The sequence below is a fragment of the Ambystoma mexicanum genome, chromosome 14 (assembly GCF_040938575.1).
Source record: "Ambystoma mexicanum isolate Mex_15411 chromosome 14, UKY_AmexF1_1, whole genome shotgun sequence".
NCBI classification, from domain to species: domain Eukaryota; kingdom Metazoa; phylum Chordata; class Amphibia; order Caudata; family Ambystomatidae; genus Ambystoma; species Ambystoma mexicanum.
The window spans coordinates 600028509-600054013 of NC_090940.1; positions in this window are offsets into that span (position 1 = coordinate 600028509).

Below are 25505 nucleotides of genomic sequence, written 5' to 3' on the forward strand. Positions count from 1 at the left end.
AAGCGCCGACCTGGGGATCGAACTTGTGTTTCTCCACGTTGTCTTGCTTCCAAGAGGAGCGTGTTGCCCCTGAGATATCCTCCTGAGACGTTTAGTGACAACGGACAGCAACGGGCAGTAATAGAGGCAGGGTTTGGTGCCGGGGAGGTGGCTAGTAGGGCTCTAGCGGTAGACTGGGGGATGCACTAGGCAACAGAGGGATGAAGGGGGGGACCTGCCCCACCTGCACACTCCATGGCTCAGCCACTGACAACGGATTTCATCTCCAACGGAATCTCCACACTAAGACCCTCTTGCGCATTTCTTAAGCAGTAACGTGGCATTCCTTGGGCCACACCGTGAAGTAAATAGAAAAAGCATGCAACTTCTTAGGTGACTCCGTACAGGACACCGCACGGGCAACAGAGCCTGATATATTTTGGGTCCAGAAACTCAGCAATATTGGGGAAATTGACCAGAAGCTACACAACTATTGGAGGAGGATTTTTGCCATCCCTCAATTACACGATTGTGTTGAATGGAAAGCCTAGCCTTGAGAAAGACGATTTAGTCGAAACACGTGTTGGCTGTTTAATTAGGTTTGGATTTGTGGAGAATAAATGAATGGATGAAGAACATCGTGAACTGTGTTATCAATAGATTTGGAAATATAATCATGTACTTCATGTTTTGAATCTTACTAATCATTTTTGGGCTTAGAGCGAAGAGTTGGCGGTATTCACACATATCTAAATAAATAGAGGCCTGACCAGAGTGAGGGCCTTTAACGTGAGTCACTGAGGACCAAAGGCATGGGGCTCTAAGGTCAGTAATTTGTGTGAAACAATGAGCTATCACATGACGTATTATATCAAACAAAATGAAAAAAAGACTCCTAAGAAGGTCACAGTGGAAATGGAGGCCTCAGACTTCATGCAGAGTCCTTCTTCCGTTTCCCTAGCAAGCTGAGGTGGAGCAGGTGAGGAGCAGGAAATCCGAAGATGCCACACGTTGTAGGGGAATACAGGAGACCGAGTCCCAAGTGAGGGGTGGCTGGGGGAGGGCGGGAACTCAGAGACAGGGGAGGAAGCATCCTATGGGCAGCCATGTGGGGGAGAGCAAGGAGAGGCAAAGTAGAAGCAGGCATGGCGTGGGCCGGAGGCTCAGTGGAGAAGGGGGTGTGGTGTGTGCAGGGACTGGTGTCCGACGGTGGCAGGTGGCAACAAAGGCAACGGATGTCCAAAGGATGAGACGCAAGACAGCAGGATGGAACACGGTCTACCATCTGTATATAAAACCTGTGTTTTGCGTACCCTGATTGGCTCGGACGGATTCTCCCAGATCCTACTAAGCTTTATATAATGGGTCTGTCTAGGGGATAGAGGGGGCAGCACCCGGCATGTGTACTGGGAACTGCACCTATGGAATAGTAGCCAGGTGCCGTATATTCATTAGTCACCACTAAGAGGGGGGAAGGATAGCTCAGGGGTAATGCATTTATCTTGGAAGCAAGGCAGCGCGGCACAACGCAGCACAACGCGGCGCAACGTGGAACAATGCAGGTGGTGTCGAAGGCTTTTGCTCTCTGCTGCATGGCAACAATGATAACCCTTATAGGATGCAATTGTTTTAAAAAATACAATGATTATGCTGTGTTTATTGATCTCGCTGGGGAGAGGGGGTAGTGGGGTGATTGGGGGAATTGTTGTTTGGATCCTGGACGATATGTCCATGAGTAATGTTTGTGTATTTTATGCTCCTTGAAACTGAATAAACAGAAATGTTTAAAAAAGAAAACAAAATACCATGTGCAATAAACATAGCCAGATATGTATCTGCTCAAGGACCGCAGGTGTTCATCTTAGGGCTGGACTAACATATGTGTTTTTTTGCATATATATTCTGTCAGCCTCAGAATGCATAGGACAATATTTATGAGCGAGAGCCATTGTAATGTTCATGAATAGGCCATGCCACACTGTGACAGGCGGAAAGGATTTTCTTAGGCCCCTGGCTGCATGCTTGTTCACCCTCCACTGCATGGTTGTTCACCCTCCACACTGCATTCTCATTGCATGCCAGTGTGTGTGTCCCGGCTGCATGCTCGTCCACCCTCCGCACTGCATTCTCATTGCATGCCAGTGTGTGTGTCCTGACTGCATGCTTGCCCACTCGCTGCACTTCATTCTCATGGCTTGCCAGTGTGTGTGTCCTGGCTGCATGCCTGTCCACTCTCCGCACTGCATTCTCATTGCATGCTATTGTGTGTGTGCCCTGGCTGCATGCTTGTCCACTCTCACACTGCATTCTCATTGTCTACCAGTGTATGCGTCCTGGCTGCATGCTTGTCCACCCTCAACACTGCATTCTCATTGCATGCTAGTGTGTGTGTGTCCTGGCTGCATGCTTGTCCACTCTCCGCACTGCATTCTCATTACATGCCAGTGTGTGTGTCCTCGCTGCATGCTTGTCCACCCTCCGCACTGCATTCTCATTGCATGCCAGTGTGTGTGTCCTGGCTGCATGTTTGCCCACCTTATGCACTGTATTCTCATTGCATGCCAGTGTGTGTGTCTCCCATTGACACTAGGATCCAGTGCGATAAGTAGTCTTATAAAAGTGGGTGTTGACCATATAGCTGAAACCGGGGTTGCACTTGCGCATATGGTATGACATGGGGCTACTTTGAAAAACATGTCCAGAGCTACTTTGGGTTCCCAGTCCTGGATCTCAACCACTGCCAATGTTCGGGGCAACGTTTCACGCTATTGTGGCAGGAGCAAGACTGATTTGCAAATGGCTGCCCCCTTCTGCAATGGCGCAGAAAGGCTAAATACGGTGGTGTGGACGGTTGCCCAAGTCACGGCGCGTGGTTGACAATAATTCAGACCCTTCCACAAATCCCGTTTTTGACAATAGCCAGTCTCCCTATCTAAGAGAGGGAGTGACCACACGCGGGTCCGGGTTTGACCATGCGGGTCCCTGGTGTGACCAAACGATGGTTACGTGGGTGACCACAGGTGGGTCCCGGGAGTGATCATATGCGAGTCCCGGGAGTGACCACACGCTGGTCACAGGAGTGACCGCACGTGGGTCCCGGGAGTGACCACACGCGGGCCCCAGGTGAGATCACACGCAAGTCCCGGCAGTGACCACACCACACGCTAGTCCCGGGAGTGACCGCACGCGGGTCCCGGCAGTGACCACACACGAGTCCCGGGAGTGAGCACACACTGGTCATGGGGGTGACCACAGGTGGGTCCCGGAAGTGATCATATGCAAGTCCCGGGAGTGACTACACGCTGGTCACTGGAGTGACCACACACAGGTCCAGGGAGTGATCACGCGCGGGTCCCAGGAGCGATCACACGCAAGTCCCACAGTAACCACACCACACGCTGCTCCCGGGAGTGACCACATGCGGGTCCCGGGAGCGACCACACGTGTGGTCATGGCTTTTTACTTTTCCTGTATTCATTTGTTAGAACAATCGAGCCAAGCGAATTCTATGTGAACATTTTGAAATGCTTTACTCCTTATAGTACACTGCAAAAAGCATAACATATTTTTGATAAATATCAATATTAATTAAAAAAAATAGTACTATAAGGACGCCATAAGAGTTTGGGGTACATGGTTGATCAAATTGCAAAATTGCAAAGGTTGTTGGCATTTGTTTTGGCTGGTTTTACACTTAAGGACTTTTAATTTGGATCTCGTGTCAGCATTTTAAGCTTAGGAATAATTTCATCCCCATTAGTTTGTTAGTGACTGGCGTGAGCGTGGGGTCGGGAGGAGGGGGTAGTCTTTCCAGGGGGTTGGTATGTTCTCTTTTGCAGAGGAGTCCAAGCGGAGAGGAAGGGCTGTTTGGGTGCTGCCTGCTGCCTCTCCAGTGAAAGTGAAGCCCATGTTAGCCCCCCTTAGGCTTCACAGACAATAGTGTCGCAGGGGCGTTGCTAGGGGGTGGCCAAGGGGGCTATAGCCCCGGATCTTTTGGCCCCGGATAGAAGCTCAGAGGCAACAACAAAAAGGCAGCTAGCTCTGAGAACCGAGAGTCCCAACATTAACGTAGCCCCTGATCTTTTCCAGACCTAGCAACAATTAGAGCGGCAGTGTACTCCCAATATGGCTGACTGTGTGCTCCAGGGTTGCCTGAGAATATGGGTGGGTAGCGTTCCACGAAGTTTAAGAGCCATGGAAAGGTTCTATTTTTTGAGCCAGTATGAACCCTAATAACACCATTAATGTTGCTTCAGAATCTTGAGGTCGCATATGGGTACTGTTTTATATGTAATTATGATTGCGAAAGGTTTGATGTGAATTGTATCACAATAAATACGCAATTATTAATACTGTTAATTTTATAAGATTCAATTGCCTGAAAAGTTGGGTCTGTTGAATTCTCTCTCTCTCTCTGAGTGGAAATGAAGTACTTGGGAGCGGTCTGGGGGGTGGGAGGGGGCCTTGCGTATCCTTCTCCGTGTGCTGGGGTGGCAGGTGAAAAAGATCATGGCAGCAGTGGTCGATCTGATTTTGTGGTTAAGATGGCTGCCGGCATAACGGGTTTCAGTGTGTGGTTTCCACTGGATTCATTGAGGTTGTCTTTCGTGTCATTGGAAGGGGTAGTGGATGGGTGTTTGGTCTCAATGCAATAGTTGAATCTGAGCGAGCGGTTGAGATCACTTCACTTGGGTGCAGGTGTACTCTGCCTCCACAGTATAGAAAGTGGTCCTCGGAGAGGGAAAAGAGTGGAATGATTGACATGGAGCGCTCAATGGAAAGGGAGTGCAGGGTCCATAAGAGCAGCCGCGCGGAGGGGGGGGGGGGCATCCATAAGAGCAGCCGCGGGAGGGAGGGGGTCATCCATAAGAGCAGCCACGGGGGGCGGGTCATCCATAAGAGCAGCCATGGGGGAGGTCATCCATAAGAGCAGCCACAGGGGGAGGGTGGGGTCATCCATAAGAGCAGCCATGGGGGGGGTCATTCATAAGAGCAGCCACCGGTGTGGGGGGGGGAGTCTGCAGAATCTTGGTCAGAACCTTTTAGAATGGCAAAGAGAGGGATTAGTGGCCAGGACATGTGGCTTGGAAGTGGGCTGTGTGGGCTAGTGAGGGAGAAGGAAGAGTGCAACCATGGATGCGTGACGGCTTGAATTGTAGTTCAGGTAAAATCTACAGTATGGATGTATTAGGGTAGTGCAGGGGTGTGCAACCTTTGGCTACACATGTTTTGGACTATATCTCCCACCAACCCTAGCTAGTATAGTCAATGATGTGGGATCATGCAAGTCATAGTCCAAAAGAGCTGGAGAGCCACAGGTTGCAGAAGCTTGAGCTAGTGGCACCGGAAAATATGTTACCTTACCGTGGCTATATTAATCAAGATGCGAGGACGAAACGGGTTTGCAAAGAACGCATTGTGTTGGTGCAATGACAGCACCTGGCCTCCTTTATGAGAGAGCATTAAGCCTTGGTGGGCTGCTGGCTGCACAGGCTTGGATTGGAGCCAATGCAACCTGAGAGAGGAATAAGGCTCGGCGGGCTGCTGCCTGTATAGGGGTGGATTGGACCCAAAACAACCCGAGAGAGGAATAAGCCTTGGTGGGCTGCTGCCTGTATAGGGTTGGATTAGAGCCAATGCAACCTGAGAGAGGAATAAGCCTTGGTGGGCTGCTGGCTGCATAGGGTTGGATTGGAGCCATGCAACCTGAGAGAGGAATAAGCCTTGCTGGGCTGCTGGCTGCATAGGGTTGGATTGGAGCCATGCAACCTGAGAGAGGAATAAGCCTTGCTGGGCTGCTGGCTGCATAGGGTTGGATTGGAGCCATGCAACCTGAGAGAGGGATACGCCTTGGTGGGCTGCTGCCTGTATAGGGGTGGATTGGACCCAAAACAACCCGAGAGAGGAATAAGCCTTGGTGGGCTGCTGCCTGTATAGGGTTGGATTGGACCCAAAACAACCCGAGAGAGGAATAAACCTTGGTGGGCTGCTGCCTGCATAGGGGTGGATTGGACCCAAAACAACCCGAGAGAGGAATAAGCCTTGGTGGGCTGCTGCCTGTGTAGGGTTGGATTGGAGCCAATGCAACCCGAGAGAGGAATAAGCCCCTGTAGGCTGCTGCACGTATAGGGTTGGATTGGAGCCAATGCAACCCGAGAGAGGAATAAGCCTTTGTGGGCTGCTGGCTGCATAGGGTTGGATTGGAGCCATGCAACCTGAGAGAGGAGTAAGCCTTGGTTGACTGCTGGCTGCATAGGGTTGGATTGGACCCAATGCAACCCGAGAGAGGAATAAGCCTTGGTGGGCTTCTGGCTGCATAGGGTTGGATTGGAGCCCATGCAACCTGAGAGAGGGATAAGCCTTGGTGGGCTGCTTCCTGTATAGGGGTGGATTGGACCCAAAACAACCCGAGAGAGGAATAAGCCTTGGTGGGATGCTGCCTGTATAGGGGTGGATTGGACCCAAAACAACCCGAGCGAAATAAACCTTGGTGGGCTGCTGGCTGCATAGGGTTGGATTGGAGCCATGCAACCCGAGAGAGGAATAAGCCTTGGTGGGCTGCTGGCTGCATAGGGTTGGATTGGAGCCATGCAACCCGAGAGAGGAATAAGCCTTGGTGGGCTGCTGGCTGCATAGGGTTGGATTGGAGCCATGCAACCTGAGAGAGGAATAAGCCTTGCTGGCCTGCTGGCTGAATAGGGTTGGATTGGACCCAATGCAACCCGAGAGAGGAATAAGCCTTGGTGGGCTGCTGGCAGCATAGGGTTGGATTGGAGCCATGCAACCTGAGAAAGGTATACGCCTTGGTGGGCTGCTGCCTGTATAGGGGTGGATTGGACCCAAAACAACCCGAGAGAGGAATAAACCTTGGTGGGCTGCTGCCTGTATTGGGGTGGATTGGACCCAAAACAACCCGCGAGAGGAATAAGCCTTGGTGGGCTGCTGCCTGTATAGGGTTGGATTGGAGCCAATGCAACCCGAGAGAGGAATATGCCCCTGTAGGCTGCTGCCCGTATAGGGTTGGATTGGAGCCAATGCAACCCGAGAGAGGAATAAGCCTTGGCGGGCTGCTGGCTGCATAGGGTTGGATTGGAGCCATGCAACCTGAGAGAGGAATAAGCCTTGGTGGGCTGCTGGCTGCATAGGGTTGGATTGGAGCCATGCAACCTGAGAGAGGAATAAGCCTTGGTGGGCTGCGGCTGCATAGGGTTGGATTGGAGCCATGCAACCTGAGAGAGGAATAAGCCTTGGTGGGCTGCTGCCTGTATTGGGGTGGATTGGACCCAAAACAACCCGCGAGAGGAATAAGCCTTGGTGGGCTGCTGCCTGCATAGGGTTGGATTGGAGCCAATGCAACCCGAGAGAGGAATATGCCCCTGTAGGCTGCTGCCCGTATAGGGTTGGATTGGAGCCAATGCAACCCGAGAGAGGAATAAGCCTTGGCGGGCTGCTGGCTGCATAGGGTTGGATTGGAGCCATGCAACCTGAGAGAGGAATAAGCCTTGGTGGGCTGCTGGCTGCATAGGGTTGGATTGGAGCCATGCAACCTGAGAGAGGAATAAGCCTTGGTGGGCTGCGGCTGCATAGGGTTGGATTGGAGCCATGCAACCTGAGAGAGGAATAAGCCTTGGTGGGCTGCTGGCTGCATAGGGTTGGATTGGACCCAATGCAACCCGAGAGAGGAATAAGCCTTGGTGGGCTGATGGCTGCATAGGGTTGGATTGGAGCCCATGCAACCCGAGAGAGGGATAAGCCTTGGTGGGCGGCTGCCTGTATAGGGGTGGATTGGACCCAACACAACCTGAGAGAGGAATAAGCCTTGGTGGGATGCTGCCTGAATAGGGGTGGATTGGACCCAAAACAACCCGAGAGAAATAAACCTTGGTGGGCTGCTGCCTGTATAGGGTTGGATTGGAGCCATGCAACCCGAGAGAGGAATACGCCTTGGTGGGCTGCTGGCTGCATAGGGTTGGATGGAGCCATGCAACCCGAGAGAGGAATAAGCCTTGGTGGGCTGCTGGCTGCATAGGGTTGGATTGGAGCCATGCAACCTGAGAGAGGAATAAGCCTTGGTGGGCTGCTGGCTGCATAGGGTTGGATTGGACCCAATGCAACCCGAGAGAGGAATAAGCCTTGGTGGGCTGCTGGCTGCATAGGGTTGGATTGGAGCCATGCAACCTGAGAAAGGGATACGCCTTGGTGGGCTGCTGCCTGTATCGGGGTGGATTGGACCCAAAACAACCCGAGAGAGGAATAAGCCTTGGTGGGCTGCTGCCTGTATAGGGGTGGATTGGACCCAAAACAACCCGAGAGAGGAATACACCTTGCTGGGCTGCTGCCTGTATAGGGGTGGATTGGACCCAAAACAACCCGAGAGAGGAATAAGCCTTGGTGGGCTGCTGGCTGCATAGGGATAGATTGGAGCCATGCAACCCGAGAGAGGAATATGCCCCTGTAGGCTGCTGCCCGTATAGGGTTGGATTGGAGCCAATGCAACCCGAGAGAGGAATAAGCCTTGGCGGGCTGCTGGCTGCATAGGGTTGGATTGGAGCCATGCAACCTGAGAGAGGAATAAGCCTTGGTGGGCTGCTGGCTGCATAGGGTTGGATTGGAGCCATGCAACCTGAGAGAGGAATAAGCCTTGGTGGGCTGCGGCTGCATAGGGTTGGATTGGAGCCATGCAACCTGAGAGAGGAATAAGCCTTGGTGGGCTGCTGCCTGTATTGGGGTGGATTGGACCCAAAACAACCCGCGAGAGGAATAAGCCTTGGTGGGCTGCTGCCTGTATAGGGTTGGATTGGAGCCAATGCAACCCGAGAGAGGAATATGCCCCTGTAGGCTGCTGCCCGTATAGGGTTGGATTGGAGCCAATGCAACCCGAGAGAGGAATAAGCCTTGGCGGGCTGCTGGCTGCATAGGGTTGGATTGGAGCCATGCAACCTGAGAGAGGAATAAGCCTTGGTGGGCTGCTGGCTGCATAGGGTTGGATTGGAGCCATGCAACCTGAGAGAGGAATAAGCCTTGGTGGGCTGCGGCTGCATAGGGTTGGATTGGAGCCATGCAACCTGAGAGAGGAATAAGCCTTGGTGGGCTGCTGGCTGCATAGGGTTGGATTGGACCCAATGCAACCCGAGAGAGGAATAAGCCTTGGTGGGCAGATGGCTGCATAGGGTTGGATTGGAGCCCATGCAACCCGAGAGAGGGATAAGCCTTGGTGGGCGGCTGCCTGTATAGGGGTGGATTGGACCCAAAACAACCCGAGAGAGGAATAAGCCTTGGTGGGATGCTGCCTGAATAGGGGTGGATTGGACCCAAATCCACCCGAGAGAAATAAACCTTGGTGGGCTGCTGCCTGTATAGGGTTGGATTGGAGCCATGCAACCCGAGAGAGGAATACGCCTTGGTGGGCTGCTGGCTGCATAGGGTTGGATGGAGCCATGCAACCCGAGAGAGGAATAAGCCTTGGTGGGCTGCTGGCTGCATAGGGTTGGATTGGAGCCATGCAACCTGAGAGAGGAATAAGCCTTGGTGGGCTGCTGGCTGCATAGGGTTGGATTGGACCCAATGCAACCCGAGAGAGGAATAAGCCTTGGTGGGCTGCTGGCTGCATAGGGTTGGATTGGAGCCATGCAACCTGAGAAAGGGATACGCCTTGGTGGGCTGCTGCCTGTATCGGGGTGGATTGGACCCAAAACAACCCGAGAGAGGAATAAGCCTTGGTGGGCTGCTGCCTGTATAGGGGTGGATTGGACCCAAAACAACCCGAGAGAGGAATAAACCTTGCTGGGCTGCTGCCTGTATAGGGGTGGATTGGACCCAAAACAACCCGAGAGAGGAATAAGCCTTGGTGGGCTGCTGGCTGCATAGGGATGGATTGGAGCCATGCAACCCGAGAGAGGAATAAGCCTTGGTGGGCTGCTGGCTGCATAGGGTTGGATTGGAGCCATGCAACCTGAGAGAGGAATAAGCCTTGCTGGGCTGCTGGCTGCATAGGGTTGGATTGGACCCAATGCAACCCGAGAGAGGAATAAGCCTTGGTGGGCTGCTGGCTGCATAGGGTTGGATTGGAGCCATGCAACCTGAGAAAGGTATACGCCTTGGTGGGCTGCTGCCTGTATAGGGGTGGATTGGACCCAAAACAACCCGAGAGAGGAATAAACCTTGGTGGGCTGCTGCCTGTATAGGGTTGGATTGGAGCCAATGCAACCCGAGAGAGGAATATGCCCCTATAGGCTGCTGCCCGTATAGGGTTGGATTGGAGCCAATGCAACCCGAGAGAGGAATATGCCTTGGCAGGCTGCTGGCTGCATAGGGTTGGATTGGAGCCATGCAACCTGAGAGAGGAATAAGCCTTGGTGGGCTGCTGGCTGCATAGGGTTGGATTGGAGCCCTGCAACCTGAGAGAGGAATATGCCTTGGCGGGCTGCTGGCTGCATAGGGTTGGATTGGAGCCATGCAACCTGAGAGAGGAATAAGCCTTGGTGGGCTGCTGGCTGCATAGAGTTGGATTGGAGCCATGCAACCTGAGAGAGGAATAAGCCTTGGTGGGCTGCTGGCTGCATAGGGTTGGATTGGAGCCATGCAACCTGAGAGAGGAATAAGCCTTGGTGGGCTGCTGGCTGCATAGGGTTGGATTGGAGCCATGCAACCTGAGAGAGGAATAAGCCTTGGTGGGCTGCTGGCTGCATAGGGTTGGATTGGACCCAATGCAACCCGACAGAGGAATAAGCCTTGGTGGGCTGCTGGCTGCATAGGGTTGGATTGGAGCCCATGCAACCCGAGAGAGGGATACGCCTTGGTGGGTGGCTGCCTGTATAGGGGTGGATTGGACCCAAAACAACCCGAGAGAGGAATAAGCCTTGGTGGGATGCTGCCTGTATAGGGGTGGATTGGACCCAAAACAACCCGAGAGAAATAAACCTTGGTGGGCTGCTGGCTGCATAGGGTTGGATTGGAGCCATGCAACCCGAGAGAGGAATAAGCCTTGGTGGGCTGCTGGCTGCATAGGGTTGGATTGGAGCCATGCAACTTGAGAGAGGAATAAGCCTTGGTGGGCTGCTGGCTGCATAGGGTTGGATTGGACCCAATGCAACCCGAGAGAGGAATAAGCCTTGGTGGGCTGCTGGCTGCATAGGGTTGGATTGGAGCCATGCAACCTGAGAAAGGGATACGCCTTGGTGGGCTGCTGCCTGTATCGGGGTGGATTGGACCCAAAACAACCCGAGAGAGGAATAAGCCGTGGTTGGCTTCTGCCTGTATAGGGGTGGATTGGACCGAAAACAACCCGAGAGAGGAATAAACCTTGGTGGGCTGCTGCCTGTATAGGGGTGGATTGGACCCAAAACAACCCGAGAGAGGAATAAGCCTTGGTGGGCTGCTGCCTGTATAGGGTTGGATTGGAGCCAATGCAACTTGAGAGAGGAATAAGCCCCTGTAGGCTGCTGCCCGTATAGGGTTGGATTGCAGCCAATGCAACCCGAGAGAGGAATAAGCCTTGGCGGGCTGCTGGCTGCATAGGGTTGGATTGGAACCATGCAACCTGAGAGAGGAATAAGCCTTGGTGGGCTGCTGGCTGCATAGGGTTGGATTGGACACAATGCAACCCGAGAGAGGAATAAGCCTTGGTGGGCTGCTGGCTGCATAGGGTTGGATTGGAGCCATGCAACCTGAGAGAGGGAGAAGCCTTGGTGGGCTGCTGCCTGAATAGGGGTGGATTGGACCGAAAACAACCTTATTGAGGAATAAGCCTTGGTGGGCTGCTGCCTGTATAGGGTTGGATTGGAGCCAATGCAACCTGAGAGAGGAATAAACCCCTGTAGGCTGCTGTCCATATAGGGTTGGATTGGAGCCAATGCAACCCGAGAGAGGAATAAGCCTTGGTGGGCTGCTGGCTGCATAGGGTTGGATTGGAGCCATGCAACCTGAGAGAGGAATAAGCCTTGCTGGCTTGCTGGGCTGCTGGCTGCATAGGGTTGGATTGGACCCAATGCAACCCGAGAGAGGAATAAGCCTTGGTGGGCTGCTGGCTGCATAGGGTTGGATTGGAGCCCATGCAACCTGAGAGAGGGATAAGCCTTGGTGGGCTGCTGCCTGAATAGGGGTGGATTGGACCCAAAACAACCTTATTGAGGAATAAGCCTTGGTGGGCTGCTGCCTGTATAGGGTTGGATTGGAGCCATGCAACCCGAGAGAGGAATAAGCCTTGGTGGGCTGCTGGCTGCATAGGGTTGGATTGTAGCCATGCAACCCGAGAGAGGAATAAGCCTTGGTGGGCTGCTGGCTGCATAGGGTTGGATTGGAGCCATGCAACCCGAGAGAGGAATAAGCCTTGGTGGGCTGCTGGCTGCATAGGGTTGGATTGGAGCCATGCAACCCGAGAGAGGAATAAGCCTTGGTGGGCTGCTGGCTGCATAGGGTTGGATTGGAGCCATGCAACCCGAGAGAGGAATAAGCCTTGGTGGGCTGCTGGCTGCATAGGGTTGTATTGGAGCCATGCAGCCCGAGAGAGGGATAAGCTTTGGTGGGCTGCTGGCTGCATAGGGTTGGATTGGAGCCATGCAACCCGAGAGAGGAATAAGCTTTGGTGGGCTGCTGGCTGCATAGGGTTGGATTAGAGCCAATGCAACATTTTCAGTGCTAGACTGTGGGGTGTGACCAGCGTGTCTACGGGATGAAGGAGCGTAAACCCCGATTTGTCAATCTGGGGATCACAGGCTACAGAAGTTACAAGAAGGTAGATGAGTGCACCATATCATAGACAAGAATTACAACGTGGTAAGTTACTTCGTGGTAGGTTACTGCGGTGGGCTAAAATAGATAAGTAAATGTAGACACTTAGTGGGTATAGAGGGGTGGAGAAGGGGGGGTGTGGTAGAGGAGTGGAGGAGGAGTGTGGAGGTTCCTCCATTAAAAGAAAAAAGCTTTGAAGTAACCTACCATCGGGTAACTTACCAGATAGCTCGTTTTCTTTCTCGATAAACCGAACACACTGCTGGTAATTTTTATTGCTTCTGAAGTTATGATAATGATGTGTTTATTTATATCGCGCACTCATTACAGAGCATATATTTACGAACAATATCACCCAACCGAAATTGGTACTCATTTATTGACCTCGGAAGGATGAAAAGCTGAGTTGCCCTTGTCAGGATGCGAACCTGCGATCTGCAAGTCACGTTCAGACCGCAGCAGCGAGCCCTCCTTACCGGTTATGGAGGTTTTGAACCAATATCCCTGGAGTAATGACTTTAAAAGACAAATGCCTAAAACTAAGTCGAACTCTAAGTTGCACCATTTCACTCTGGAGGAGACGCAAGAAGCATACGTGCAGGAGGAGACTATGCAGACAGGGCCGGCCTAAGGGCAGGGCCGCCCAGGCAACTGCCCAGGGCGCCATTTGCCACCTGCTCTCCAGCTCTGGAGAGTCTTTCAAGGTATCCCTCAAGCTGGCGTGGTGGGAGAAGGCGTGGCAGGCACCCTATTGAAATTAAATGCGTCCCACCCTCGGGAGCAGGGCACATTTAATAACAATAGGGAGCTGATGCTTTTCCATCGGCGCATACTGAAAAATGTGCCTCCCACCCCGCAGTCCCAGGGAGGAGAGGGGGGCACCAAATTGTGTTTTGTTCCTGGGGCGCTGCCGCTGCTAAGGCCGGCCCGTATGGTGCGAGGGGGTGAAATCCATACAACTCTCACCAGCTCTTTTTCCAGATACATCAGATATCAATATCCCTGGGGATGTTACTACACACATGTGTACGCTACAACCCTATCATGTGTAAGCTATTTCTCTTTCCACCTGTCATGTGCATCCCTTGACGCGCGTTCAGGCAAACGCGGCTCCGCTTCCAGAGGCTATAAATGAAGTCCCCCACCGGGCATGACAACATGATGAATACGTTGGCAAACTGGTAGAAATCAGCACAGAAGCAAATGGGGCACGTGCTAAGAATGTACAACAAGACCCAGAACATTTGAAATCTGTCATTGTAAATATCAGCATTTTTTGCCTTGTCAACAAATCCAATTGCGTATTCAAACATCATAGGGCCTCATTACACGGATGGCGGTGGACCAAGGTGCTATTAGCACCTTGGTCCATGCCGGTACAATACCGGCACCGCCTTGGTGGAAAGGGGAATTACCGCCCTATTCCAAGGTTGGTGGTGCGGTAATTCCCCCTTCCCCCATTGCCCTTCCCCATTCGCATTTTTGTTCCATGGGGCATAATGGGGATGGGGAAGGCGCTAATAACGGCACCGCAAATTGCGGTACCGTAATTAGCTCCCTGGTCCCTTTGTGGGTTGGTTTTTAACACCTGCAAAAAGTAGGCGTTAAAATCCCCAACCCGCAAAGGGACCTCGGAGTAAGGCGGTAAGGATTTACCGGTAAAATACCGGTACCGGTAAACCCTTACCGCCTACCGTGTAATGAGACCCTATGAGTCCATGGGCCTCATTACATGGTAGGCGGAGGACCAAGGTGCTAAGGGGAATTACCGCCCTATTCCAAGGTTGGCGGGGCGGTAATTCCCCCTTGCCCCATTGCCCTTCCCCATTCCCATTTTTGCTCCATAGGGCTCTATGGGAATGGGGAAGGCGCTAATTTTGGTGCTGCAAATTGCGGTACCGCAGTTAGCTCCCTGGTCCCTTTGCGGGTTGGTTTTTAACGCCTGCAAAAAGCAGGCGTTAAAATCCCCAACCCGCAAAGGGACCTCGTAGTAAGGCGGTAAGGGTTTACCGGTACCGGTAAACCCTTACCGCCGTCCGTGCAATGAGGCCCCATGTCTTTATAACGAATCAATAAATAATGAAAACATTTTCCGTGAAAGAAAAAATAATGAAAAAACATTGAATTTCTTTCTCTTTTTTAATTTGGGAGGGTCCCCCCAATCCCCTTGTTTCCCCAACTTTATTATCCCCAACCCACCACCCTTTTGAACCCCTTACCCCGCCCCCATATATACTTTTAATCAAAAATTCGACATTTTTTTGTTATTTATTTTTCACTGAAAAAGATATTCGTTATTTATTTTTGGTTATAATCACTGTATACCATTACTACACACTGCTGCTTTTGAGAGCAGGGTACTGTGGTCTGTTGTTTTGTCAATTGATTTAAGGGGAGATAGTCTTTGGTAAGAGTGAAGAGCTGATTTTGCCTTGAAGCTCAAACCTTTCAGCAATTGTTTTGGTTTTTGTGTAGTGAAAATATGTTCTGCATTAGGCAGTGCAGTATGTGGTGCTGGAAAATGAGCTGGGCCTCATCAAGGGGGCATGGCTTAACCGCGGGGGGTCGCCTGCCAGCGCCTTAGGCCATGACTCCCTAACGAGCCCCCGCTCAATGGGCTACAGGCACCCCCTCCAGGCATCCTTCTGTAGAGATCCACAGTGGAGAGTGTGCTGATCTCTGCTTTTATTTGCTAAAGGCTTGCCTGGCAGGGCACAGCACCTCGCCTTTTCAGCCTTAATGATGGCGCTGCCCCTGGTGCATTGTTACCATTAACACTGAAAAAGTGAGGCCGCTGGAAGCCAAAGCCTTTTTCCTAAAGCCTGAAACTCCTGCGAATGAGCAGGAGTTTCAGGCTTCAGAAAAAAAGGCGTCTGCTTCCAGTAGCCTCACCTTTCTTCCATAATGATGGCGCCAGCCCAAAGGCATCTATTGCTTGAAGGGATGCTTCGCAGGTGCAGCGCCACCATTATGTATTAAAGGCATTTTTTCTGAAGCTTGAAGCTCTTGCACATAAGTGAGAGCTTCAGGTTTTACAAGAAAAGCCTTGTTCTGTAGTGGCCGGGGCTGCCAGGGAAGATTTGTGAGTGCTGGCAGGGCCCTCGCCTCAGAATGAGATGGCAGAGCCTGCTGGGGTTCGGCCCCGGCTAGCCCCGGCCCACTTAAAGCCCTGGTCTTAGGTATTGTCATCACATCACATGCCCAGGTAACTACACTACATTCTAGGTTTTAGCCTAATTTGCCAAGGGCCTCGCACCATTTGCCAGTTGTTACCTTAGCATGCCCAGGTACTAGTCCTGCTCAAACCGATGATTCAGACACACTCTTAAGTACCAGCATTTCGGGTGAATGTATGCAATTACCCATTTTTTTCTGGGCCCCAAACCAGCTTTGAACAGAAATTGTTTAAAGGGAAGGGCTGGATCCCAACCCCGCTCTGCCCTTAGCCATGACCATTGTCCTGCAGGGCCCGGCCTAGCCCCCATAAGCCAGTGCGCTACATGTCACAGGCCGGCATCACGCTGGAAAATGAACATTGATTTCTGAGGCTTTTGGGCTCCACTCTACAAATAGCCAAATAACCTTGGAAATTAGACAAGAAGCGAGTCTGAAGAACTGTTAACTGAGCCAACAAGTATTAAGAATGCTTAATTAACAGGGGTAACACCTACCTCAGCGGTTGTGAATTAAGTCTGTCTTTAAAACTCCAACCCCAACTTCCCCGAAACATTATTCGAGGTGTTATCTTCTAGAACTCCACAGAAGAAACAGAAAAGCTTTCAGGGGTCTTCTGGATCATCATTGGTGAGAACAGAGTTCTTAAGAGGACCTTCAAGGACAATCGTAACAAAGACGTAACGCCCTCCTGCGCACACCCCAGAATCATCTACGGAGGTCTTCCAAGCGAAAACCAATCACCCTCTATCAAAAGGTTATTCCAACCTTATGTGATATGTGATATATCATTTATAATGCGCCTATACAGAAGTGTTTCAAGGCACAACAAGACAAGGTAGGGAAGACAGAGTGAGGACAAGACAAACAATCTTACTAGTCCTTGTGTCATTCAGATCATGCAAGTGCGACAGCGCAAAGTGCAGGGGTTGGGAGAGGAAGAAGGGCTGGGGAGAGGGAGGAGGGAAGTGAAGACAGGGCAGCATTTGTCAGAGGAAGTGCAACCAGGGAAGCGCAGCTCTGGGTAAATGCAAAGAGGTAGGGGACTGTAGAGGATACAGTTACAGCCCTTAAGTGTGTGGTAGGCCTGGAGGCAGAGCAGGGGAGACTGATCATGGTGGAGCCTGGCACCCAATGAGACTCTGAGGGTAACCAGGCAACCAGCCAGTGCAGCAAATAGGTAGGTAGAGAAAGCAGAAGAGAAGAGGAAGGTCTTGAGCTGCATCCAGACCTTCAGGTGGTCCGGCTCAGGTTTGAGAGGGGCAGGGAGGCCGTTCCAGTGGGAGGCACCTGCAGAGGAGAGAGGTCCACCCCCCACTCTCTGCCTGGAGAAGCGTCTGACCCTTAGAGAGTTGGACGTAGCTGATCAAAGAGCTTGGGAAGGGAGGTATTTTGGAAAAGGGAGTTGAATGATTGGTCAACACCAGATCCTGCCAAGAGTCCAGTCCTTTTAATCCATGGGGGCAACACTCCATTTGTGAAATAAGAAGAAAACCATTGTCTTTGTCTTCTCTTTTGAAAAGCTGAGAATCAGGCCTCTTTCCTTTTAACCTGGTAACCTCTGAGAAACCGAGGATACGTGAGACTGTAAAATCAGAAGAAACCAATATGTTAGTAAATCACTTTGAACCACAATTACCTGAGCAGTTCCACAAGAGTGTGGTGCTGGAGAGTCGAGAGGGACTCGGGGAGCATCTTCAACGTCCCAGTTGGGGCAGAATGAAGAATACAAAGAAAGTGGAGTCCATGCGAACCTCTGTAAAGGAATAACAAGTATTGCTGAGAACTATAAGAGACATTGGGGAAGTGGCTAGTAGAAGGGAGTCATTCTCCTAGACCCATGACGATCCGGTAAAACTGTTTTGTTTGGTGTTGAAAGCCAGAACTTTATCGAACATTTGCTTTGAACAACCTGAGAGTCTTTTGGATACTTTACATTGAGGAGAAGGGAGTCATTCTCCTGGGTTATGAGCAGGGCCCGAACTTCATATGATTAGGGGGCGGAAGGATACCTCAGGGGCAATGTGTTTGTCCTGGAAGCAAAACAACATGGTGCAACACAGGTTTGAATCCCGATCCCACGCTTAGAAACCACTCGCTGATATTAAGCACGTTTTCAATGAACAATAAAATAAATAAATAAAATACATTTATTGTAGTGACAGGGATATAGTAGGAGCTTTATTGACTGGGACTCACACAGACTTCCTTTCAAGCACCCGAGTTTCTTTAGTTTAAGTAGGTACACCCCATAACAGTTAAGGATAGGTAGGTTTAATTTTCTATTAAATAAAATTGTATAACAATCAAAACAGCATCACTTGGTCAGTCTCTTCATTCCTTGTTTGTATTTGTATTTGTTTATTTATAATGCGCAAACCATCAGGCCCGGAGGCATCAGGGCGCAATTTGTACAAGGTTACAAGAATGCATATATACAGACATATAAATTAGAGATTTACAATAACAGACATATTTAGCAGTGTTCCTATCTACAAAAATTACAGTGGCTTCAGTGCTGCTTGAGCTTAGCAGTGGAAGTACCCAAAGGGTGTACAGCAGAAATAGTGACAGCGGTAGGCAGGTCAGAGCAGGAAAGACAGGGGTGCTTAGTATGTCTTAAAGTTGGTCAAAAAGCCAGGATTTGGTTTTGACCTTGAATGTGTTGAAGGAGTTTTCAGCTCTGATTGTGGTGAGGAGGGAGTTCCATAGCTTAGACACTAGGACAGCGAAGATTGAGCCCCCGGCTTTTTGCAGTTTAAACCTAGGGATTGAAAGACAGTGGGATTGGGCAGGTAGATAGGGGCCTTGTTCGTCAAGCATTTGTGCGTAAGGGCGAGAGTTTTTAGAGAAATTCTTTGCTTGTTAGGTAGGCACTTTAGGTTGGTTCTGGATTCTGAAATGTGGTGGCTGCGGGGAATGTTGAGGGCAGCACGAACGGCATTATTCTGGGTTGTTTGGAGTTTATTTAAGTTCCCTTGGCTGGTGCCTAAGTAAAGAGCACTACAATAATCAATTTTAGCCATAATGAGGGTTCTGGCTAGTGTGACACTGTTAGGGGTGGTGAGAAACTGTCTGCAAGCTACAATAAGTTTGCAGGTATATGCCGAGGCAGATCTGACTGCATTTATTTGTCGGGATAATAACAGGGTGGTGTCGAGGTAAAAACCTATCGTTTTAGTATCTTTCGAGACTCGTATGGTGTTACCGTCAATGGTGAATGATTGATAGGATGGCTCTAGTTTGCTCAGGCGTTGAGTGGTGCCCAAGATCAAGAGCTCCGTCTTGTCATCGTTTAGGCATACCTGGTGTTGGGCCATCCAGGCTTGGATGACCAGGTAGACGTCGTTAAGGGCCTTGGTGTCGGCTAGATAATCTCCTGTGATGGGAATGAGTATCTGGGAGTCGTCCGCATAGTTAGTGTAGGAGACACGCAGATAGTCAAGCACCTCAAAGAGAGGTTTTGTAAAGATGTTTTAGAGTGTAGGTGACACACAAGATCCCTGGGGTACGCCTCAGTGAATTGGGGAGGGGTCCGCGGCTGCGGTAGGGGCAAAGACCCTCATGGATCTATTGCTCAAAAAGGATTTGATCCAGGCCGCAGCAGAGGACGAGAAGCTGGCAGCAGAGTGGAGGTGCTTACATAGGATCTGGTGGTTGACCAGATCAAATGCGGCTGAGAGGTCGAGAAGTAGTAGCATTGCTAGTTTGCCCTGATCCTTCAGTACCTCGATTTGGGTTTTTAGGTCTATTAAAACAGTTTCCGTCCCGTGTCTGGGGCAAAATCCGGATTGACGTAAACCTAGCAAGTTGTTAGATTCCAAGTAGTCTTGGATCTGGAGGTATGCTGCGCGGTCTAGAATCTTAAGCAGAAATGGTACCGTGGTGATAGGTCGGAAGTTAGTCGGTATGCTTGGGTCTAAGGATGGTTTTTTGAGCAAAGGGATAACCCAAGCGTCCTTTTATCCTTAATGATAGGAGCTGGGCAAGGGTCACCTTGGCAGTTGGATGGTTTAATTCTCAGGATGATATTTTCTACCTTCGGTGACGGTGAGTGGTGAGAAGGCAAATGGTTTAGTGTTGGCAGTGTCTGGAGGGGGTGTTGTATCTGGGGAGTGTGAGCGGTTGACGAGTTTCAGGCTGTCCTGCTTGTCTTTAATTTTAGATTGTAATGTGGACATTTTATTTAGTAGGGCTGCTTGGATGTTAGCACACCATTTACTATCTTTCGTATAAGTGTCTGGGGGTGAGACTGGGGTTTCTAACTCTTTTAAAATTCTGAAGAGCTCCTTTGTATTCGAGTCAGCTTGCAGAATGCGGTTGTTAAGAGATTCTTTTTTTGCCGTGATGATAGCATCTTTATAGGTAAGTGAGGCAAGAAGGAAGCCATCTTTATGCTCATCAGAGGGGTGGCTTTTCTAGTGATTTTCAGCACAGCGTTTAGCTTTGCGGAGCAATCTTAACTGTGGGGTAAACCATGAGTTGAGATGTGCTTGAGGTTTAGCCTTCCTGAGTTTGAAAGGGGCTATAGAATCTATGGCCGCAAGCATAGTTTGGTTATAGGTGTCTGCTAAGGAGGTGGGATCTGAGTAGGAGTTGGTGGCTTCATTAAGGGAAGGGAGTAACAAAGGGAGGAGTTTCTCCTTAGTTATGTCCTTTTTACTTCTAGTAGGGAGTGCTGGGGCTATTAGTGTCGGCATTCGCGGGGTGGCTTCAATATTAAAAGTTATGATGTGATGGTCTGACCATAAGCAAGAGGTATTGTCGAGAACCTTGATATTGCAGTTAGAGCCAGCTAACCAGGCAAGGGTTCTGCCTTTGATATGGGTGGGTTCTTGAATGTTCAAGGTGAGGCCGAGGTCAGTTAGAACATTCTCTAGATCTATTGCAAGCGGGTCATTTGGGGCACCAAGACCGAGGTTAAGGTCGCCTAGGATGATGGTTTGTGAATTATTTTTAGTTTTGTCAAGGAGAAGAGTGGATATTTCGCCAACAAAGGTTGGTGCCGGACCTGGGGGCCTATAGATAAGGTGGAGGGTGGCTGTTTGGTTGGGCGTTAGTGAGAGTTTGACTGACAACGACTCGGCTGATTCGAGTTTGGTGTCAGGTTCCACTCTTAGGTCGAGAGCGTTTTTATGGATGAAGGCCACTCCACCGCCTCTGGATTGGGCAGTGGCACGGTCACATCGTGTAATGCCGTAGTCAGGTGGTAAGGCCAGGGATAGTGAGGGGGCCAGATGCGGCATGTAGCCATGTTTCGGATATGGCGATGAAGTCGAGGTCAGTAGTATTGATAAGGTCGATGATGTCTAGTGCGTGCGCTGCGAGGGATCTAGCGTTGATAAGGGCGCCCTTGAATACAGGTAGTTTAACCTCTGTGGTGGAGTTGTGTGTGGCGGTGGATAGGGGAGAATCAGGTGGTAAGTGTGGAGTTTGCTTGGTGGTGTTGTTGCGGGAGTGTCGAAGGCGGAATCTAGTGCCTAGTCTCTTGTTTCTGAGAGAGAGGGGGCAAGGTTGGTTAGGGGTGGCTCTCCTGGCGAAGTGTTCCAGCCACAGCGCTGGATCATTAAGGTATTGGTTGATAAGGTTGGTAGCGTGATGTAAACCTGCGGTGGTTACTGCAGGGCTCATTCTAGGAGTCACAGACGGATGTGCCTGATGATGTGGGTTTGGGTAGGCCAGACTATTAGGTGACTGGGCGGGTTGAGGCCCAAGGGGGAAAGATGGTGCAGTGGGTGACTGGGTGGCTTGGGCAACCCGAAGGGCTAGTGTGTAGTATAGTAGAAGGAGCACACTGACGTGCATGATGGTAGTGCTGGTTATCTGAATAGGATGCCTCAGAATGTGTTCACCTTGTCAAGATAGAGTCTCATTGGATGGGCTATAGTATAGTATAGTATAGTATAGTATAGTATAGTGCTGACCAGAGCAGCCCAGGGGTGATCTGAGAGTACAGTTGGGCAACAGCATAACAAGAGATACCTAGATTCGAGTTTGGAAGTAACAGGCTAAAAGGCAGTAAGTTCAGAAGCATTAGTAAAGGACACATAGATGTGTTTTGCCTGTAAGGAGTGGGCACGGTACAGTTCTTCTCCAGGATGTAGGGCACCCAGGCCAACTAAGGTTGCGAACTGTTGCAGATGATTAAGCAGGTTTCAAGACCATTGTAATGACTAGAACACATGGAAGGTGCAGGGGAGGTGATGAAAGGTACTGTTTGAGTGGAAAATTATATAGGGGTGTAGATGGAGTAAGTCGTGCAGACGTGGATTACTCACAGCCTAATGGGATCCGGGCAGGGGTATGGCCCTGGGCTCTGGTCAGCTCGGGACAGTCTCTGGACAGTAGTTGGCCCCTTCTTCACATGGTACCTATCTATTCTATAGGCTCCTTCAGACTGGCAGTAGCATTGACCTAAGCATGCCATCTTTCCTCATCTGTGGGCTGGCGGGTTCTTGCACCAGACCTTTCCTCAGAGTTGGTCTATACCTGATGACTGGGTCCTGCACCACACCGTTACTCAAAGTCGGTCCATACCTGATGACTGGTTCTTGCACCACACCGTTCCTCAGAGTCGGTCCCTACCTGATGACTGGGTCTTGCACCACAACTTACCTCAGAGTCGGTCGATACCTTAGGAATGGGTCTTGCACCATACCTTTCCTCAGAGTTGGTTCATACATGAGGACTGGTTCTTGCACCATACCTTCCCTCAGAGTCAGTCCATACCTGATGACTGGGTCGTGCACCACACCGTTCCTCAGAGTCGGTCCCTACGTGATGGCTGGGTCTTGCAGCACACCTTTCCTCATCATTGGCCCATACCTGATGACTGGGTCTTGCACCACACCTTTCCTCATCGGCGGTCCATACCTGATGACTGGGTCCTGCACCCCACCTGTTTTAAGAGTCAGGCCATACCTGGTGACTGGCTCATGCACCACATCTTTCCTCAGAGTAGGTTCATACCTCAAGACTGGGTCTTGCACCACACCTTTCCACAGTGTCGGTCCATACCCGATGACCAATTGCTACTCTCCAGTTACCAGTGTACTAGGTCTTTGGCCCTCATTACAAGTCAGGCGTTAAGGGTTTAACGGCGCCGTCAGCGCCGTTAATCCTTAACGACTGATTCACACTTTAAAGCCTGCTTTTTGCAGGCGTTGAAGTCCAAGGCGCGAAGCGACCTTGGTGCTAATTACGGCACCGTAATTTACGGTGCCGTAATTAGCGCCTTACCCATCCCCATTATGCCCTATGGGGCAAAAATGGGAACGGGGAAGGGCAAATGGTGAATGGGGAATTACCGCCCCACTCACCTTGGAATGGGGCGGTAATTCCGCCATCCACCATGGCGGAATCCGGCATGGACCATGGTGCTAATAGCCTGACTTGTAATGAGGGCCAAATTGTGTTAAAGTCAAATCTAGATGTCAGTTTGCTTGAATACCCCTACTGCATCTCCACAAGATAAACGTACCAAATATTAGTCCACTGTACCTCCCAGAAACGAATGATTCAGGCATATCACTGAAGCATCTACTTAATATCTAGACGCCAGCTCACAGTACATTTCTGGAATAGCTAAGAAATGTTCCCCACGAAAGTCACCTTGACACTAACACTATTCACCGCTATAGCTAGTACTATGGCCGTCACTCCCAAAACCAGCCCTCCTAAGGACAGAAACCTGAGACTTAGGTCCAGACTACCTAGTATCTATGAACCTGTAGGAAACCACCAGAATAACGCCAACAGACGTACTACTACCCAACCTAAAAACCTGCACCGCTCACCCAAACAATCCAATTACACCAATGATCAAACTCCTACCATAACTTGCACAACTTTGGACACCTGATCACTCAAAACCTGTCAAACTAGCAAACCTAATAGTTCTCTAACGCTACTAGGATCTCTCATAAATGCGAGATCAATGGTGGCCCATGCCACAGAAATTGCGGACATCCTAAATAAGGACAACTTGGATCTATTGACCATAACTGAGACTTGGCTTCACGAGGCGGCAGGTCCAACACTGATGCTAGCAGTGCCCGATAACTACCAAATTCTCAGAGCAGACAGGCCTAATGCCAGAGGCGGCGGACTAACCATCATCTGCAAATCTACCCTTCCCATCAGACCTGCCACATCAGTCTCCTACCCATCTTGTGAAGTACTTACAGCCAAAATGCCCCTCTCTAACGACTGCACGCTCTCAATCCATTTAATATACAGACCCCCAGGGCCTCTAGGCACCTTTGAAGATGACTTAACTAGCCTTATAGCCAATAACACTAAAGACCATTCCCAACCCCTATTACTGGGAGACTTTAACCTTGGCTTTAATGAACCTGACAATAAACATGCAGTCAGTTGCAGCCCTGCTCAAGGACCACGGCCATGACCAAAAAGTCCTCTTCCCTACGCACATCAAAGGAAGGACCCTCGATTGGGTATCGGAACTGAACTGTAACATCAATATCACCGATATTGCTCCACAAACATGGATGGATCACTACCTAATAACCTTCTCCGCCACTCTGGATCTCCTTAGCCCCAAAATCAACAACATGGTTCCCCCTCTCCTGACCAGAAGTAAGAAGGACATGACTGTTGAAAACATTATCCCTCTCCTCCTTCCAGCCATATCTGGTTTGGAAAGTAACAACCAAGACACCCTGGTAAATACTTTCAATAATGCTATGACCAAAGCATTAGACGCAGTTGCTCCAGCCAAACTACGTAAAGCTAAACAGTAAGCCCACTTAAATGTCTGGTTCACGCCCCACCTCAAATCTCTAAGACTACAAAAAAGAAAGCTCCAATCTATCTGGCGCCACTCTCCCACTGAACACAACAAAAATAACCTAACCGAATTTGCCAAATTGTACAAAAAAGAAATTATCAAAACCAAGAAGAACACCTTTAATGACAGGATCGCAAAAGCCAACTCCAATACTAAAGAGCTCTTCACCATCCTCCGTGAGCTGGAATCCCCAATTCAACCAATAGACAACGCCCCTAAAAACAAAGCTTGGTGCACAAATATACAAAACGCCCTTGCTAACAAAATTTCCCTGCTTCAATGTAAAATTGCTAAAAAAAAAGGCCACACTTCCACCTCTGCACCAACTAATACCCCAATCCCAGGAGAAAAAGACCAATGCACCATTTAGATTCAAATCTATCTCCATAATTGACACAGAAAAAATAATACTCTCCCTCAAACCCTCAAACTGTAAGGACGACCTCTGCCCTGCACAATTAATAAAGGACGCAGCTAGGGATCTAGCTCCCTTCATTTCCAAGCTTATAAACTCTTCCTTTAAATCCAACACGGTACCCACCAACCTTAAAGAATCATGGGTCCTCCCAATATTGAAAAAACAAACTCTGGACCCCACCATCCCCACCAACTACAGACCAATCACCACAGTGCCTTTCCTACTAACAATCCTAGACAGAGCTGCCTACATACAAATCCAGGATTACCTGGAGGCTAACCACCTGCTTGGCTCACGGCAATCTGGTTTCCACCCACTCCACGGCACGGAAACAGCTTTGTTAGACCTCAAGACACACATTGAGGAACTTAAGGATAACGGGAAAACAGCCTTGCT